This window comes from Arvicola amphibius, chromosome 9 (genome assembly GCF_903992535.2).
Source record: "Arvicola amphibius chromosome 9, mArvAmp1.2, whole genome shotgun sequence".
Classification (NCBI taxonomy): domain Eukaryota; kingdom Metazoa; phylum Chordata; class Mammalia; order Rodentia; family Cricetidae; genus Arvicola; species Arvicola amphibius.
This window is the reverse complement of record NC_052055.2, coordinates 14,686,640-14,707,454: the sequence shown is the minus strand read 5'-3', so window position 1 is coordinate 14,707,454 and position 20,815 is coordinate 14,686,640.

Sequence of the window (20,815 nt, the reverse complement as noted above, 5' to 3'; positions counted from 1 at the left end):
ATATTCTTTTCCATGTTTCTTTAAAAATTTAATACTTAATTTTGAAAATAAATTTTATTGTTTAATTTTGTGTTCTGACAGTTTCATACATGTATAGAATATATGTTGATTACTCTTTCCTCGCTACTCCTATCTCTTTTAGCTTTTTCACCACACCCCTCCTCTCCCAGTGCCTTTCCCAGATTCATGCCTTTTGGGTTTGTGTTATAACCCGTTTAGTTTAACCAGGGACATCTGTGGGAGAGTTGTATTGGAGCTATCCATTTTAATGTTATCCTTCTTCTTAGAATATTAGTTATGCTTTTACCTTATGTAGATCTATCCTTTCTATTGTCTTCCTTTCATAGCTATTATGTCCTGAACATATTTTTAACATTTTCTTTGTTTACTGTATTTCCATGAGTATTTTATTTACCTCTGTAGGTAATCAGGCTTTGGAATGGTAAAACTGCCAACCTGTGCTTCCAGATAATGGTAGAGAGTCTTTGCACACGTGTGTACTTTCTGTGTGTGAGTAGGTATAATGTTGTCAGAATACACAATTAGGAGCAGGAAGCCTCTGGAATTATTGCCTGCATTTACCCACCTTAACTCTTGCCCTTGATTTAGAATTGTTGGATGTAATTATGTCTCATTTAATGTGTTCATGGAGGAGGGAACACTGAGAGTGTGATAGGCCTACTGAGCTTGTGCATAGCTGCCCTCTGTATCAGAAGTTCTAGCATCAAACTTAAATTTACATCATTGTCCACCAGAAGCTGGTTTGGTTGTTCTTTTTCTGCCATCTAACTTAATGATCTTCCCAAGCCTATATTATGAAGAGCAAACAAGCTGTGGAAAACTGCTCCCCTACACCCCATCCAAATACCTGGGCTGATTATCTAAAATATACCAGAGGATCTAGCACGTTTGGCCCTGGCATTGCTCCACTTCTCTTGTTTTAATGAATTTCTCCATCCTTTGCCACTGAAACACTCCCAGGTGCAGACTAGGAGAAGAAACCAGAAACAACCTCACAGTGGTCAATTTTCCACCTGTACAACGTGTATGCAGATACTATTGCACCTCTCCAGTCTCCTCCAGATAAATCACCTTCAGAAATATTTCATAATGAGGGCTTGCCTTGGTGCAGATCGCACAGTTGCAAAGTCTTCCTTCCCAGGTCCTTCTGATCCTTCAACTCCATCTCAGTCAGATGACGGACAACTCAGAAATTCCTGCACTTTGTAATCTGTGTAATACAAACACGCCCTTCGTGGAACATCCCATTCATTCTCCTATGGAGAGCCCAGACTTTATGCTTTTCTACCTTGAGGGACTACTATTTCCTCCTTGAAGCTATGATTTAAGTAGTAAAAAGGACCAGGACTTAGCATTTGGGATTTCAATGTGGGACTCTTGCTTTCGTTCCTTTTGTGGGTGGGTCATTTCTCATTTCTTGCTGAAGGTGTGCCTGACTTGTAAAGTATGTAAGGTCGTATACAAATGTTCTGGGATTTAATGAAATGGGGAAGAGTAAGAAGTTATTTATCTACATTTGAGTCATATCTCTTGTATGGAGTTTTGGGTTCTTTTTCAACTACTTTTCTAAACAGAGTAGAATTTATCTTTTTTTCCCCACCAACCTCCCATGACATCTCCTTAGGAGTATTTTTAGAGCATTTGTCTTATTTCATCTAAGCTGTAAGCTTGGGTAGACATCTAAATTCTGTTTACTTTCTTATTGTTCATGATTGAGACAGGATCTCACTATGTAGCACTAAGCTAGCCTCAAATTCATGATTCTCCTGTCTCACCCTCCACAGTGCTAGAAATGTAGGCATATCCCACGACACCTGGCAAATTTTTACCTTTCTCTTGAAATGACAGAGTTTGGCAAATTGTGCCTATTGCCTATTATCATTGTAAAATTCACACTAGCATCTACATGAATACATGGAAAAACACGGGCATTTTTAAATATTTTGTTTGGAATTTTACTTGCATGCTTGTTTTGATGTCGTTCTTCATACAGGAATGGGGAACGATCCTTAAAGGAGTTAACAAAATCCTGATGGGATGTTAGTATGATTCAGCTTTGGAAATATGATAGGGAAGATCACATTTGAGAGGAGTAGCCTGAATGTAGCCACTGGCCATGCATTGGAAGGTAAACATTCCTTGTGTCCATGTTCTAAGATCAGTGTGTCTTGGGCATCTCATGTCCTGTGCTGCTCTAATGAGTAGACAAGGTAGCAACAAATTGAACAAATTGCAGAACTTTATTCTTTCCCACTTCTCTAGGCTAAGAGTCCTAAATCTGGAGAGTCTGGGTAGGGAATCTACTTCAGGATGGTTTCTTAGTTTGATTATTGTTGATAATCCTTAGAAAGTCTAAGCTGTATCACTCCCTTTGTCTTGACCTTGCAACCTATCCTTCTATCCATGCCTTTTTGTCCGTTATTTCTTCTAAAGGCATTTTTTATTTGATTTATCCCTCCCTTGTAACTTGTGATAATTTTATCTCAAAATTTTAACTTCATGGGCTGGAGAGATGGCTCAGAGGTTAAGAGCATTGCCTGCTCTTCCAAAGGTCCTGAGTTCAATTCCCAGCAACCACATGGTGGCTCACAACCATCTGTAATGGGGTCTGGTGCCCTCTTCTGGCCTGCAGGCATACACACAGACAGAATATTGTATACATAATAAATAAATAAATATTTTAAAAAATTTTAACTTCATTATTTTTACAAAGACCCCTCTTCCAAATTAGGCAACATTCACAAGTTCGCTGGGAAATTGAATGCAGACCTGTCTTTTGGAGGATTCATCCTTCAACCTTCAAACATGCCAAATAGAAAATATTTTGAATTTAAGATTCACAAGTACAAAAACTGTGTGTGTAACTTACTGTTATTCCATAGCACAATTCCTAGTATTTAGGAAAATTTTGATAAACCCTTTTTAGTTCCATGATTGAAGCCTCTTTGTTTCTAAGTGTTGTGAAGTAAAATCAAATTTGGGTCTACTCAAACATTGAAATCCTGATAAAGTCCCTATTTAAAAAAACAAACAAACAAAACAGCCACCAGCACACTTAATGTTTAGTTCTGATAGCTTAGACTATGAAAAAAAACTTGTTGGTAGTTTATGTTTGGCTGGCTGGAGACCAGAAGACAGTCAATGCTTCATTCTGGATTCTGAGAGAATCATTTATCTTTCTTGTAGCTACTGTGGGACGTTACCTTCCTGCAGTTGGTGAGATCTTTTCTGATGAAGCATCATAAAATAATGACAGATTATGACCTTTTGGAAACATCCACCTGCAAAAGACCATAACTTCTTAAGTCAAAGCAATAAAAGCTCAATTTTAGCACAGGTTCCCCATAAATAGATGGTGGCTACAGTCTGAGAAGAGCATCCATTCTTCAAATCTTCATCTGCTGGTCCCCAGCGGTACTCTGATTAGTGATACTCACTCAGAAGTAAGAGCTGCGGGGAAGCCCAGTGACTTGGACAGATAACATCGAAGAAATTGTCTGAATGACATTCTCTATGGCCTTCCAAGAGACATTTGACTGCTCTGTGTCTCAATTATTGGCAAATTGGGGACAGAGGTAACAACACTTGCTTACCCTGTGGGGGATGCTGTAAGAACCAATTAACCATGGGCAGTGTCACTGGAGAGTGAAGGATGGGCACCATTATGTTGTTACAAGGCATTATCACTGTAGTATAAGAGGAGAATGGACAGTGGAAGCTTAGGGGGAAATTCATGAGCCTACCTTGCGGCAGCTTCCTGACAAATTGCCAATAAAGCTTTCCTAATTTATCTCATTCCGCCAGAGTGGTGACTTGTCCCTAATAGTCTCTGCAGAAGACAGAGAGGAAGAGTCAAGAAGCCAAGTCAAATACAAGACATTGACAGGATGAAGGCAGGTACCACTGAGGTGTCCACTGTAGCTGAAGTTTAACTATCCTTGAAAGTTATATTTAGAATATAGACTGCAGAGGACATGTAGGGGAGTTAATGTGAAGTTGGAGAGAAAGAAATACATTTTTAAGAGGTTATCTACCAGAACTAGAAAGTCAAGTTTTTACTAGTGACCTGTAGGATTTACATTGGGGTGCATTAATTTGACAACCTCTAGTGAGACATGAGACTGTTTGAATGGAGCCTATGGTTCTTAATATGAATTCTGGCAATATGAAAAGTCTACTTGGGACATACCAGAAGAACTGCCTTAACATTTGAAACTATGGGCCAATGGGATCACTCAGCAGGTGATGTCACTTGCCCCACGCCTAAAGACCTGAGTTTGACCCACATAGTGGAAGAAGAGAACTGATTACTGAAAGTTATCCACATGCCATGTAGCATGGACTTGACTACAGACATATATGTGCGTGCATGTATGCACAGAAGCATGCACAATAAACAAATAAATGTAATCAAAATTTTAAAAATTGAAATGCAAAATGTGAGCACTTAAAGAGCTGTAAGTTTAGCAGTTTGCAGGAACAGCCTGGGGGAGGGGATGAAAGATTGCCTTTAAATCCAAGACAGTCTGCCAAGTCCCACCTGGGGAAAGTGGCATTGAGCCAGCCTTGATGTGTTTATTACCAGCTCCTTAGGGTGAAAAAGAGAGAAAGGAAAAAATAATAGACTTGCATAGGAAAATACGAAAAAACTCCTTAAGCAATGGAAGAACCTATGAAAGAACCTAGACCACTGGGAAAAAGACATCTGTTTCACGGGAATTTGATTCCACCAGTTGACCAAGAAGGAGGTCTGAGGATTAAAATGAAAATCCTTAAAACTGGAATAGCTCAGAGCACTAAAATATGTTGAAGATGATTGACAGTTTAGTAATCATTTAAGCATAGGAGGAGAAGGACATCCTTCTCTGGGGAATGAAAAGGAATACTTCTCGTTATTACTTGACTCTTTAATTCCTTCTGTCTTTATAATTATTTTATATTATATAAATAATCTATCTTTATTTTACATTTATAGATGGATACTACATTAAATGGCTTTGGGGAACTTTGATATTTGGGAAGGGTTATTAGCCCTTTGTTGACTGACGAGAGTTGCTTGATTGAGCTTTTGATCAACACCAAAGTTTCCCATGTGGGGGAACATTGCTATCATCGTAGCCCACTTCGTGGTCAGTATAGTTCCTCACCATTGACTGCAACCATGATAACTACAGCTAACCTTCATTAAATGTTTGATGTCTGCCAGGATTTAGTTGAAGCTGTCCATCCTCCCTCTCTCCCTTCCTCCTTATTTCTCTCTATCTCTTTGTCTCTATCTCTCTAAATACACAGCAATAGCTGTGGTCATTCCAGTACAATAAAAATGAAGTAATTTTTATCATCTTTAATGTTTTCTACATGTCTTTTGGCAGACTCTCTTTTCATGACTTATGTCCCAAATACTGAACTATTTTCTGTCTAGAGCTTTTTTTACTTATGAATAGAATTACACAGCATTTTTATATTTGTATAGTGTATGCTTTAGATTTGTCCAGGTTGAAATGTTAGCAGTTCACGTCTTTCGTTTGCTAATAGTCTGTTATGTGTCTGTACCACAGAGTTAACCATCAACCTCATGATGCATCTGTATGTTGTCTCTGTTCTGTGTTCAAATGTCTGTGTGGAATATGTTGGCCTTTCTCATAGAGAGGCTGTAATCACACAGGAGATAGACACTACCACGTTCCGAGTCCTGGTAGAGTTGCTCCATTTAGTGCTCCTGTTTTCAATGTATGGAAATTCAAGTCTCTCTACGTCTTGACCCAGACATGGTCTGACCATTCTTAGGTTTTCAGTAGACGTAGTTTGTAGTGCATGTGTGATAGTAAGTCTTTGATAAATAATGACTTAACATTAATGAACATTTTTCCCGTGCTTATTATCCACCTGAACAACTTGAATCTCTTCTTAGGAACTCTCTGTCTATTCTTATGTCGGCTTTTTTGTCTTGTTTGTATATCACTGAGCTGTTGAATCTCTGTATGGGTTTTGGGTACTGCCAGATTGTTAGTAAGACAGCCTTGTGTTTGTGCCCTTTGATCTACATGCCTCACTTCAGAGGATTTCTGCTGCTTCTGTTTGGCCACTTTTCTTCTGAGAGTGTTTGTTTTATTTTGTTTTGTTTCTTGAGACAGGATTCCTCTGTGTAGCCCTTCTGCCCTGGAACTTGCTCTGTAGACCAGGCTGGTCTCAAACTCAAAACCATCCACTTGCCTCTTCCTTCCAAGTGCTGGGATTAAAGGCATGTACCGCCACCACCTGGATTTTTCTGAGCTATTTCTTTGTTCCGTGTGTGTGTGTGTGTGTGTGTGTGTGTGTGTGATCACATTCGACTCTGGGTGTTTTTAGCTTTACTTTTAAGTTAGCTCCAGACTCCACAAGCTTATTCTGAAGACGTACAAGGGCTTTATTAGGTATGTAAATTCACTGGCTACCATACTGCTTAGTTTTTCATTTCTTTTATTGAAGAATTATTGTTGAATAAACTTATAAACATTTGAGGTATAAATGTCATGTTTGAATATGTGTATACTTTGTAAAAATAATTACTATAATCAAGCTAATAAATATATTCATCACTTACTTACATGTCCTCCCTTAGCAAATTTCAAGTAGTTATGCACATAAATTTATTATTATAAATGGCCGTCATCATATTTTACATTATATCTCAATAACCTATTCAAATTATAGCTGAAATGTATACATTATCTCATTCCCAAGCCTTTAGATTAGTGGTTCTCAACCTTTGTAGTCCTGTGACCCTTTAATACAGTACCTTATATTGTGGTGACTACCAACCATAAAACTATTTTGGTTGCTGCTTCATAACCGTAATTTTGCTACTGTTATAAATAATAATGTAAATATCTGATATGAATAATATCTGCTACTTGACCCACAGGAGTCATGAACCACAAGTTGAGAACCTCTGCTGTAGACCATGGCGTCTGTCATTCTGTTCTCTTTTCAAGTTACTTGACTCAACACATACGTGAGATCACAAGTATTTGTCTTGTGCTTAGTTTATTTAGCATAATGCTTTTCAGATCCTCTTCATGTCTGGCTAATAAACCCCTTCAGTGTGTGTGGTGTGGTGTGTGTGTGTGTGTGGTGTGTGCACACATGTACACATGCACGTGCACATCCACTAAACTTTTCTTTCATTCATCTGTCAATGAACATTTAGGTGTTTCTGTCTTATAAATAATTCTGCCATAAATATGAGAAGTGAGGGGACAGGTAACACCTTAATGTATAGATAATACTGTTTTATTTCCTTTAAATATAAACCTGAATTAAGATTGATATTTCTCATGAAAATTCTATTTTCAATGTTTTGAGGGACCTCCATACTTGTATGGATGGTGACTACATCAGATTGATGTCTCCCCAACATTGTACAATATCTCCAATTTCTCAACACTCTTGACAACACTTGTTACAATTAAAAAATAAATTGAACTTTCATGCTAGGTGTCAAAGTGTGTGTCCTTGTGGTTTTGGTTTATATTTTGCAGGTGAGAGATGAAATTATCTTCTTCTTTGGCTCGTTTATATCTTCTTCAGACAAAATGTCTGTTGGCGCTCCTGGCCTGCTTTAAAATTATGTTTATTTCTGCCATTAAATTCTAAGAATTCCTTATTTATTTTGGATATTGGCCAACTGTCACTTACATGGCTTGCAAATATTTTGTCCCATTGCCTGGGCTGTCTCTTTATCCCGCTACCTGATTCCTTTGCTGTATTGAAGCTTCCTGGTTTGATATCATGAAATCTCTTCACTTCTACTTTTGTTGACTATGCTCATAATGTCATATTTCTCCTCAAAATAGCCATTGCCAAGACTGGCTTCCAGGAGCTTTTCCTTATGTTTTCTTCTTCTAGGACTCTGAGGACTTTTAGGTCTTATGCTTAAGTCTTTGATCCCCTTAAAATTGCTTTTTATATAAGCTGTAAAAATAAGGATCATATTCTTGTGGATATACAATTTTTCTAAGCAATGTTTGTCAAGCAGACGATTCTTTCCCATAGGGGCACTCTTGGCATCTCTGTTGAAGATTAGCTGGCCATGGGTTTTCCTTCTGCACTTTGTTTTGTACTGTTCCTTTAGGCAATGCTATGTTTATATTTCAAGTCTATGTTTCCTTCTTTGCCAATGCCATGTACCTTGATGCACTATGGCTTTGTAATAGAGTTTGGAGTCAGAGGTATGATGCCCTCAGCTTCCTTCTTGCATAAGATTAAATTGGCTGTTCTTTGTCTTTATTTTTCTTTACAGAATTTAAGCTTCAGGATTGGTTTCCCTCACATTGTGAAAATGTTCCTGGAATTTTGATAGTGTTGCATTGGAACCATAGATTGCTGTGGGTGGTCAGGACTCATCCCTACTGAAGTGGTAATCAGTTTCTCTTCTGCTCCTAGGTACTCCTCCAAACATTCCTCTGTGCCAATCACCCCTTGGGTTTGGGGAGAAAGCATTGAGCCTTGTTGCAACATTCTGTGCACCCAAGAAAGCCCTGTATTCCTCTCTGAAGACTCATTTTTCCCTCTGGGAAATTAACTGGAAATCTCATGACACTGAGTCTGCTACATTGAAGGGAGGTCAATAAAGATAAAATAAAATCACTCTCCTTCACTGTGTTCAATCTCATGTTAATTTATTCCATCTGTGTACCACGTGGAAATGATGGTAGAAAACCCCTGCCCTGCCATCTTTCCTGCATCCTCCACCATGGTATGGACATCAGCACGCAGCCAGTATGGCATCGCCATTAAATACTCTTGGTATCTGGTTTGTCAAATTTTTCTCAGCTGTATTCAAGCCAGATTGTTTGGTCTGTGACTCTCTCATGGCTCCTGCCCATGTCACTAGTTTCAGGCTGGGCTCATGACACTCCTGTGGTCCATGCAGCTTAACAGGTAGTCAAGTGACTGTGATCGCCGCTGTGCATTTTACATTGCTTTTTTCCATGACTTACTTGCCCCTGGTTCATTCCTCTCAACATCTCAGCTATCTAAGTTTCCCTAAGCTTTTATCTCTGTTATATAAGCCAGACATGATGACCACTGCATATCCTGAACATCTCCACTCCTGGGTTTTAGGTTTCTTAGCCATTTAGATGCAATGCTCCTTGGGAGAGCCTTTTGAAACTGCTGCTTGTGAAGTTTTTCATCACAAAAACACAAACAAGGGCTGGAGAGACGGCTCAGTGTTTAAGAGCATTGCCTGCTCTTCCAAAGGTCCTGAGTTCAATTCCCGGCAACCACATGGTAGCTCACAACCATCTGTAATGAGGTCTGGTGCCCTCTTCTGGCCTGTAGACACACAGACAGACAGAATATTGTATACATAATAAATAAATATTTAAAACAAAACAAAACAAACAAAAACTCTGCTGTTTCATCTCTTGCCCAAAGAGCACATAAAAATCAACAAAAGTTTAGAGATCTGGGTATTAGTGTTTTACTATTACTTTGTCCCAGATCTATTTAAATTAAGTATCTCTCAGGTGTTCTCAGAAGGAGGAGGATGAGTTAGAAACGTGTAGAGCAACACGTACAGAACTTACTCTTTCCCCATCCTCACAATCACCGTGTCTTTTAATGCTTAGTGTGCATTAAAATCTAGATTGGATTTGCTGACTAAAAGTTTCCGAGAGTTTCCTCACTACTAATCTACAAAGGGAAATGGAAATTATAAAGTTTCCTTAAGTTGACTGATTCTTGTTTTTATGGTAAAGTCGGAGGAGGAGTATCCCTGTACCTATTCCAACCCTCTGTTTTGCCATGATGTGACTCTCCTTTCCACGAGAAAACTGAATGATCAATACAAGAACATGAAGTTGTGGGTCTGTGGGTGTGGTATGAAGACATCAAATGGACGGGTTCACAGACTTGGGGGGAGGGACTGGAGGAGTGAGTTTGGTCTCTCATGCTTCTGCTGTGTGCCACAGGCGCTTTTATCTTTTCTGTCTGTTACACCATGTGAGAACACCCAGATAGAGCCATCTGTGAAGGACAGCCCCCGACAAGACACCTGCTGGCAACTCGACCTTGGATTTCCCAGCCTTCAAAATGCTCCAAAATAAACTCCCATTCTTTACAAATTACACAGACTCACATATTTTGCTTTAGAAGCATAGACAAAGACATACTGCCTGGCTGCCTTCGTGGTTTGAGAGTGTTTTAGAAGGCAAGGTATGAAATTTGGGGGGTGGTAGATTCTGAACTTGAACTTTATGCACCTTGGCTTTTTATTATTTATAAGAGAAGGAAGTATCTAGAAATCTTTCTTGTCAAATGTTTGTGATATTTCGAAGACTCCTTGGAGAAATGTCAGTGCTGGCTACAGTATCCAGACAGGGCATTTTTAAAAGCTTGACACTAAAGCCTGCACATTTCTTTCAGTTTATTTCATCTGGGGGGAAAAACCCATTCTGCCCTGGAGTTAAGCAGCTTTGGATAAGAGAGAGAAATTTTTAAGAGTCAGTAGACGGGGTAAAGAAAACTACCTTCCCTTATATAAATGGGCATCAATCAATTTCTCGGATCAAAATAATACCTGAGAAAGGAGGAGTCCTCTGAGTCTGCTTCAGCTCACTTACAGGTCTCCTTGCCCTTCAACGCTGGTGTGTCTGGACCGCACACCACTGGACTCACGGTTAGGCTCTCCTTGGTTCTCCAGTGTATGGAAGAAACCACTGGCCCTTCAGTCTCATCATCCTATAGATGAAAGGTAGCGTGGCTTCTCAGCCTCTGTAGCTGCTTGAACAAATGCTCATAATAAATCCCATCATGTGTACATATCTATCTGTCTATCTGTCTGTCTGCCTGTCCATCCATCCATCCATCCATCTATCTATCTATCTCTATCTATCTATCTATCTATCTATCTATCTATCTATCTATCTATCTCTATCTATCATACACACACACATGGGGGGGGGAGGCATTATGTTTATCTAGTTAACTCTAGTTAATGTATTGATAAAGATGGACTGAAAGATAAAATTATCTTCCTTGATCTTAAGGACCTTATGGGATACTGACCAGCCATTTGTAGGTTCCACAAACTTGTTTGTTCATCACTTGGACAAGTGTACAGTTTTGATGTTGCATCCTCATTTTTTCTACTACACTTCAGGTATCTTGAGTCCAGCATCTCCAGGAAACCTTATGCCTTGCCCAGCAATGAAACAAGTCCAGTATTTATAAACATATATGATTACAGGGAAAGTCTAATGACAAGTGGCATATGTTTGTGTGTGTGCCAATGAGGAAGCTCTGCATAGGGGCTTATCTAACATTCTGACCAATTTCCCCAATCCTGTTTTCTAGTTCCCTAATTCTGACAAAGGCATCCTTTGGGGCTCACAAGATACAGTGAGGCACTGTCACCCCCAGATCGGAGGTTGGAAATGCCACTTGCACCAGTTGATCGTGAGCATGTGGCAGATGCCCACAGCCTTCTCCAGTCTGGCTCTGGTATGTCCTCTTGGATGCTCAGACCAGCTTTTCCTCTTCTGTCAATCAGTCCTGGTTTCAGTCTTATCGCTTATTCCTAGGTCTCGCGTCTATGCATCTGTTTCAAGCGTTGAATGCTTTATCAGGCTCCCCATGAAAGCTCTGGGAAAGGAGGCCAATCCCCAGAGTACCATGTCATATCTTCAAAGGAATCGGACAAACAAGACTGTGGAGACCAGGCCGTTGCGGCTACTCTGCTCTTTGATCCTGTAAAATAGATCATAAATGTGACTGCTTGAAATCTTTCCCTGGAGACCCTTCACTGCTGGGTGCTCACGTGAGGGTGAAGAAAGGGGGAGCAGACACAAGTGAATGAGAGCCACATCAGGACTCTGAAACCCACCCCCTAGCGGCTATCTTTCTCCCCTCCCCCACAAAAGTGTGAAAATTCCTCCGCCCCTGTGAGGCAAGCGTCTGACAGCTTCTAGAACTCTAACCTAAGTCTCAGGTATTATTGGCACATTCTTTAATTTGTCCTCTGGGATGTATATAATTAACGGTTAGGAAATTTGGGCAATTATCCAGACTCTTTCTTCCCAATGGCAGATGGCAAATATTAAAACCACACTCAGCCGTCAGCTGCCTTGTTCTTTTTCACGTGGATCACGTCCTTCCATGCCACACTTAATTGGGAATTTTTTAAAAGAGCCTTTCATGCTCTTGTTCACCTCCCTGAGATTTTTTTTCTTCACCTCCCTTTCTGTTTCTGAAGGGAAGCCTGTGATGAATTCAGTCTTATTCCGCGTCAGCCATCGCTTCCATGCTGGCTACCGCTGTTCTGTCGCTTGGCACAACAAGATCTTGCATTCAGGGAAGTGTGTGTGTATAAGCCGGCATGTCCTGGCTCCTTTGGCTTTCGCTTTTTGAAAGATTCTTTGGAAGGTCTGGCTTTAGGAGTTTATTTTTAGAGAGGGCGTGGGACACAGACACTATCGTCCCTTGTGGGTCCTGCTGAACTCTGCAGGAAGGCTGGGCTTCCACCTTCCTGCAGGCCCACCCTAGACCACCCGCACGTTCATAAGCTGTTGTAAGCAATACGAGGTAGACCCTCTTACATCGTAGACTCTGATTCTCTCATCTCCCGTTCCCAGTGAATTTTCTGTAACTCATCAAAGGTGAATGGCAGAAAGTGACTGCAGAGAATGATTGGGCTGATTGCTCTTTATTTAAAGCCATTTTTTATTAAGTCTGACGATGACTAATAAACACTGGCATTTCTATCACTCTGCTGTCCTCAAGTGCCCTGGTCAGAAGGAGTAGGTTGTCTCCCTTTTACAGACAAGACAGAGGACATCTCGAGGCTGAAAGGACCACACAGCGAGGGCTGAGCGAGGGCTGTGAGTTGCGAGGCAAAAGCAATGACTTGAATGGAATGTGTGCACCATCATCCATAAGATGACATCCTGGAGCAGCTGACATTTCCAACAATGACCCAAAAGGGATTGTTCTCCTTATTAAGCATAGCAGGGTTGAAACTTACTTTTCATGTCTCAGATGTGCAGGATGATGGTTACTTTTTTTCTTTTAAGATAGCAGGTTTCATCCTGGGCTGAAATTTTCATTTCTGACTTTGATAATAGGATGGGTGCGTCGGGATCTGTGAATGTTCCAGAGAGTGGCATGGGGGAGAACATTTAATTAAGTAACTTCAACTCTTTTTGTTTAAGAGTCCCTGGTGAATACACACAGAAAGCATGCACACATACTATGCACAGAAATGCACATGGCATGTATAATAATATGCTGATGACCTGTGTTGAACCGTCAGTTTTCCTGGAGATACAGGATCTTCTGTTTGTATCATCTGCCAGTTTCCATGGTGGAAATGTACTCCTGGGGGCTACGTGAAATCAAGACAAGATGAACAAGGGAAGCTTTGACTTGCAGCCCCATTAGCATCCTAGACACACATACAAATCTGAAACTCCACAGCAGGGAGGTGTTGTTCCTTCAGGGATTTGTACTCAGTCCTTCCAAAGATAGACTGGGTGCAGCTTTGGTCTAAGAACCTTCGGATTAGCAGAGGAATACCATTGTCCATGGGCAGTGATCTTCCTTTAGCTCACCCCTAGACTTCTTTAAGCAGTCCCCAGCCCTTTATCATTCCTGATCTTTTATCAGTGTCCTCAAAACACCAGCAGGCCAACTACCTATTGAATTTAACACTGACTTCGGTTACAGATAGCTGCGAATCCTGTCATCATCTCTAGCTTCAAGGGTTTTACCTTCTACAGCCTCACGTTCCCACCCTCTAGTTCCATCAGCTCTTTCCCCTGGATTACTCACTCACTGTTTGAAGAGTCACAATCTGTGAGGCATCTTTAGACTTTTTTCTAAACTGTTCCCTTGTGCCATGTCAGCATGGAATCTTCCAGATTTTAAGGTATTCTGAAATCTTATTTTCCCCAAATTCGTGGACATGGAATACTCGTCACCAAGCGTGTAGATCAATGTGCTATTGGTAATTGTATCCCAGACTTTAAACTCCACGATTAAAGGTATCAGGAAAATCAAAGTGAGCCCACCTGTACTTGACACCTTACCCAAAACTCCTTCCCCAAATCTCAACATCCTCCCATGGGTCTTGCCCGGCTCCGGGCTCACTGCTGTCCATTCTCCACTGCCTGGTCCATGCTCATTCTGAACTCTTGGAGCTCTGAGTTATGCTTTGTTTTCCTTCTGCAGGGACAGAGCACTTACTTTTAAACTACGGAGTTTTGTATCAATTTCATGCTGGAACACCTAGCCTAGTAAACGACTTCTTCCTTCTGAATGGCACCACCTTTCTCCGACTGGATCAATGCTATGGTCTTAATGGGTACGAGAGGACAGGGCAGCACATTTTTCCAGGGTCAGAATCTATCCACTTAACATTCCTACAGATGCTCTGCCCTCTCAGCTAATCATTACGACTGCACGGCTCTGAGAGCCACCACCTCCCATCGGTGTGGCATCCTCTGATACTTTTAAAAGTTTAATTAAAATGTAATTGTACCATATTACCCTTTCTTCCTTCCAACCCTTTCTATGTCCTTCCTCCCTCTCAAATTTATAGTCTCTTTGCTTATTATTACTACCCATGTGTATAAATAGATAACTGTAACCTACTGAGTCTGTTTATTATTGCCTGTATGTATATTATTTAAGGGCTAACCACTTGGTATTGGAAAACCAATTAGAGAGCTCATGCACCGGGAAGACAAATTCTTCCTCTCTCGGCAGTTATTGGTTTCCGGTAGTTCTCTGTCTGTTGCTGGGGCTCCATGAGCTCTCCCCCTTCCATGTTAGCATGTCTGTTGGGATTGTCTTTGTTCAGGCTTTGTTTAGGTGGCCGCGTAACTGAGGTATCATGGGTGTAGCTTCCCTGTCACTTTTCAGAGTCACAGCTCACAGTGGACTTCCATCCACGAGTCTGTCTCTTACCATCTTTCACCCCCCTCTTCTGTGACATCCCCTGAGCCTTCGGTGCAGAAGATGCTTCGTAGAGGTGTGAAGTGGGGTTGGGCACCCTGCAATCAGTTGATCTCGGCATTTGGACCAGTTGTGGTTTTCTATAATGGTCTCCACCGGCTGCAAAGAGAGTTGGACTCGAGAAGGGTGGGAGCTACAGTTGCCTGTGGGCTTAAGGATAAGTTTTAGAATTATGAAAGTCTGGGAAAGTGGCTGTAGCAGGCTCTCTACTAAGACCCAATGACCACACTAGCTCCTGGTAACTTACAGGAGGGAAAGCATACCTAAGCGTACCCAGTACTGGAAATCTAGCCATTGCTAGTTTGTGAGAAAGCAGAAGGGATGATGATTTATTTTTAAAGGCATCAAGTGTGTTTTGCCTAGATATAAATGAAGTACTGGGAACCCAGAGTTGACAAGAGGATATCTAGTGGGTACTCGCTCTGCCCATGGTTTTGAGCTATCCGATCTGATACAGAGAGCTATGGACATGGCATCTTAGATGGAAAGCAGGGGGCAGAAGCTCACTCTCTTGTGTGGTGGTTAGAGACTGGACCGCTGGTTCCCCTTACCCCCAGGCAGAATGGAGGACCATGGTGGCTGTTTACCTTCTTGTGTATCCATGAGTGTATCCTAATAAATCCTTGATACCCCTTTAAATGGGCTTTCGTGGCTTCGCTCATAGAAGACTTTACTAATTAGAGTCCAAAATGGGCTGAGTTACAGTGATGAGAGGTTAGATGCCTACGGGCAAAAGGAGGTGCACCCTAAAGACCAGCACCCCACATCGCTCTTAGTACCAGAGCCCTATCTGGGTCACCAAAGCCCTCGGTTCACGACTCCAAAGTCTCCTATTCTTTGCAAGATTCTTGCTTCTATTGGGCTTGGGAATCTAGACCAGGAAAACCTTGTTTACTTCATCCCTTCAGTTATGAATCTGACTGAGGTAGGACGTGCCTCAGCTACTGCTATACTGGTACACCCTGACCAAAGCAACTTGTAAAAAGAAAGCACTTAATTGGGGGCTTACTTACAGTTTCAGAGATGTGTTCATGGCTATTGTGGTGAGGAGCATAGCAGCAAGTAGGCAGCCATGACCCTGGAGCTCTGGATGTAAGTCGAGTGATTACATCTGGTCTGTTAACATTCAGCAGAGAGAGAGAGAGAGAGAGAGAGAGAGAGAGAGAGAGAGAGAGAGAGAGAGAGAGAGAGAGAGAGAGAGAGAGAGAGAGAGAGAGAGAGAGAGAGCACACGATTGAGCTCGGCACAGGCTTTTGAAACCTCAAAGCCCACCCCAAGTGACACACTTCCTCCAACAAGACCACACCTCCTAATCTTTCCTAAACAGCCCACCGACTAGGGATGAAGCAATCAAATACATGAGCCTCTGGGAGCCAATCCCATCCCAGCCACCTCGGGACACACAGCCAAGCAAATGTCCCAAGTGGCCACGAGGATGCCGAGACAATTCTACACAATGCCTCACTGATTATAAGAACTTAGAAGAAAGTCGTCATCTACAGTAAGAAGGGAACATGGCACTCAGAGTCAGCTCAAGCTAGAATGGGAAAAAATGGGAAGCCCCCCTCATCTCCAGCCAAAATATCTTCGTGTGCCTGGAACTTACAAGTTGTCTCTAGACTCAGATAAGATCTGCTCTCATCTCATAGGATCCTCCTCAGTGGACATGGACACAGAAATGCTACAGTCATGCTGTAAGATGGGATAGGGATTTTCTAGTATTTTATCAGTCAGATGAATAGTGTACGACCTGCACAAGCCGGAGCAGAAACCTGATCACGACATCCCATGTATTTGCATTAGTGCACTGGATAAAAATATTTTTCCAGAAGTTTAAATTGAGTGCTCGTCCAAAACGCAAGAATTTTCAAATGTTCGTGTGTTTAAACAATTTTTGACAAGTTGGACCAAACTCAGGAGAAAAATCTCTGGTCAAGGTTGACAGAGCCTGTCTTTCTCCAAGGATGTCGGTAGGGGGAGCTCATGCTTCGTCCTGGAACCTGGAGTAGCGCTCTGGGAAAACGCACAGGGAGGAACAGGTCTTAAGTCAAGCTTTGAGTGTGAGAAATAAAACAAAAGAAAAAAAAAAAATGTCCGGAGCTCGTATTTCTGCCAAATGTTATCACTTTGGCTCACCATGTTTTGACGGATAGAAAATGTGTGCTATCTAGAACAAACCCTGCCGAACAACCTTGCGCTCCTGCCCGGCCCCCAGAATTTCTCTTCTGCCTGTGAAGCTCCATCTCCTAGAGGGCAGCTTGTTTTGTAATGGAGGTACAGATTTTGTCTTGTGTGGGAGAAGCTGTTTTCCCTGACTTTCACACGATGACCTGGTGATACCTTTAATCAAATGTGTCTCTAGAGAAAAGCTTTGTGACAGACAGGGAGACCCAGTGAGGCTGGCTATGTGCTGATGGAGGTTTAGCCTAGGTCAAGCTGCTGGAGAGGAGGTGTTGGGGAGAGCGGGTACGGGGGGCGTTTCTTGGGTCCAATTGTGGGTAGTGAAGCGCGGTGCAGTGCACTAGCTTTAGATTGTTGGAATTGTGTGTATTTGTGTGCACACGAGTTTGGATATCTGTGTTCTGATCCAGTGATTGAAACCAGCTGGAAAACCACAACAGTCGGCCAATTGGACCATTTCGCCCTCCATCCCTATTCTCACTCCTCCAAATAGTACAAGCTCAATAGTACGTCTCAAACATGAGGAAGTTTTTCAAGAGGAAAGCCCCATCATTGTTTCTTCCTCGACACGGTGAAATAAAAAGAACTGACGTTTCCCCTGAAATGGCTTTCTGTGAGATTCTTTTCTGTAAAGGGATCATTTCATAGGTTGTGGATTAAAGGCTCCATGCTTTAATATTTAACTAGGATTAGGACAGAATTACTCGAAATTTCTCCTCTTTATTTCTGAAGCTCATTGAAAAATAAAGTCTGTTCGTTTAATTTTATTTTTGGCAAAATAATAAAAAAAAATCCTGCATGTTATTCCTGATATGGGAAATCTAGTCAATAATATGTTTTTATGTGTAAACAGATGGGTTTGTGGGTGGGGAATAATATGTACAAGGGAGAGCAGAAGGTTAAATATTAGCCCCGAGGAAGGACTGAATGCAGGCAATGAGCATGAGCTACGAAAGGGGTCTAAAGCTAAGCTAAAAAACAAAACCACACTAGCGAGAGCGTACAACCCAGTGCGATGCTCCACAGCCTCTGCTTTCAATGGTTGCTATAACTAGAAAGAAAGAGGCTCATTGAGCAGTCGAGTCTTCGGGTCCGGTTAATTTCTTTCTTTTTTTTATTTGCAACTTTTTATAATAAAATTTAAAATAAAATTTTAAACAATGATTAAAAAGAGAGGGTGAAGGGCTATGCCTACTGCCTTCGCCGAGTTCTTTGTTCCATTTAGTTTGGTTTTGGTTGGTTGGTTAGTTGGTTTTATTTATTTGTTAGTTGTTTGTTTTGGGCCTGCTGGGCGTCTCTGCACACCAGACCCTACCTGGTACAGAAGTTAACTGTTGGAGAGTGATGCCATCTTGTGGTCAGACTGGAAGATAAGTCTAAATGTTAAAAAGCAGACAGAACAGCCACTATTTGAAAGGTAAGGGGTTCTCACATGCATGGGGAGTGCATTAGTCAGTCTCTCCCTCCCTCCCTCCCTCCCTCCCTTCCTCCCTCCCTTTCTCGTTCTGAAGCCTCACTTTGACACAGTGAGGACAGCCTATTACATGGAGTTAACATTTCCCTCTTCTTCGTCAGAATTGACGTTTCTCTGCAGAGGGGACATAGTGGCTCTTAAATTGTCACTCTCCATCAAGTAGTGAGTGAAGTTAAGACATATCTTGACAGAGTTTCTGATTGGAGGAAAAGATTCCCAGGAATCTGAGAAGAAGAATGAAGCACACCTGACCCAGGATGGAGACGAGTCAGAAAACCTGCACGTGGGGCAGGCCATCCAGAAAGCTTTGAAACGTTACCTCTTCAGATGCTGCAGGGGGCGCTGTTGCCTCATGGTCCACTTGGGCTGGTCTATTTGTGATGATTCTGCCTTGTTCCTTTCTTTTCCTTTTACGTCTGAAAAGAGAACCACAGAGTTGTGCTTTGTGAAATGTCCTAAAAAAAAAAAAGGTCTATGAACTAATATTGCAGCCTTGCTCTTTTTAGGGCATTATTCCAGGTCTGTTTTTCTAGAGCAATATCTATCCTCCTAATCTAGACTGGCTTTCTGAAATGGGATCCCTCCAGCAGAAAGCAAATCGTATTCTGAACTCTTTGGAGAATGCGCTTTTTCCTTATGCATGACGTGGGCATCTTTCTGGTTTGTTCTTTGCATCCTAAGTGAATGAATTTGAAGCTAGACGGCCTGTCTTTGATCAGTAAACAGTAGTTTTCATAATAACTCCACATAAAGAGAGATAAATCTGAGAGCTTATTGTTATTTAAGATATATTCATGGAGAATACAAATGTGCCTTGTCATTTCGGAAAGGTGAGAGAGAGGGGCACCTAGGATATAACTCGGGGTCAGATGAAAATCATTAGAATCCCAGCTCAGTGGCTTAGCAGCTGCATATATCTGAATAAATTAAGGAATAATGTGAATTTTGGTCTGCAAAGCTGGAGCGATATTCCAATCACGAAGGCCTCTGTGTTGATTAGAGGAGATGATGTGAATGAAATATTTGCCAGTTCTTTATTACGGAGAGAAAATAAATCCTCTTCAGTTATTGGGTGCTCATTGCCGTATTGGTTCCTAACAGACTGCGGCCCTAGAGGAAGCCCATGCGCCCTTTATCCCCCATGAGAATCATCGCAGAAAACAAATGGCATTTACTGTTGGCCCAAGCTGTGGAAAAGTAGTTCTGCTTTCAGTATACAAAACAGGAAATTGGTCTACAGATTCGATTCAATCCCCATCAAATTGCTAATAATGTTTGTCATAAGACCAAATAACAAACTGAATCCTAAAATCTATACAGGAGCACAGAAGATAAGGAACAGCCAGTGTAACCCTTAACGAAAAGCAATACTGGAGCTATCATAGCACACTAACTCAAATCTGACTGCAGAGCCCTAGTATCAGAAACAGCAAGGTTCTGGCACAGACGCACATGTGGGGCAATGAAATAAAATAGAAGACCCAGAAACAAGCCTGCACAGCTACACCCACCTAATTCTGAAAAAGATGTCAAAAGCACACATTACATAAAGACAATTTTGTTATTATATGTGCTGGGGTAACTGGATTTCACACGAGAAGAATGGAACTAATCCATATCTCTCACGCAGCACACAAATCAACTCCAAAGTAGATCAAAGGACTGAATTTAAGACTTGAAACTTTGAAGCTGCTAGGAGAAAATATAAGGAAGATACATACTCCCAAACCAGGGAACAGGCAAAGACTTTCTAAACAGGAATCCAATAGAAGAGAGAGCAATCACAAGACTTGACAAATGGGTTTATAGGAAATTAAGAAGATTCCACACTGCAAAGGAAGCATTTGCTCAAGTAAAGAATCAGTCTATATGTCTTCTTACTTACACATCAAACGTGGTATTAATACCCAGGGTTTAAAAAGAACTGCAGGATGTGAACAACCAAAACCCACATCATCCAGTCTCTTTTCTGATGCTTAAAGTCCAAGTGGAATTCAGTAAAAATCTAATTTTTACGTGGATTCTTTACTGTTTATTTTGATTACTTGTAAAAACTGGCTTGGCCACGTCATAGTTTAGACTTTTAAACAAGTGTCTAATCGCAGTTGAGTGTTTAAACTTGAGTTTGTTTGCCCAGCTCCT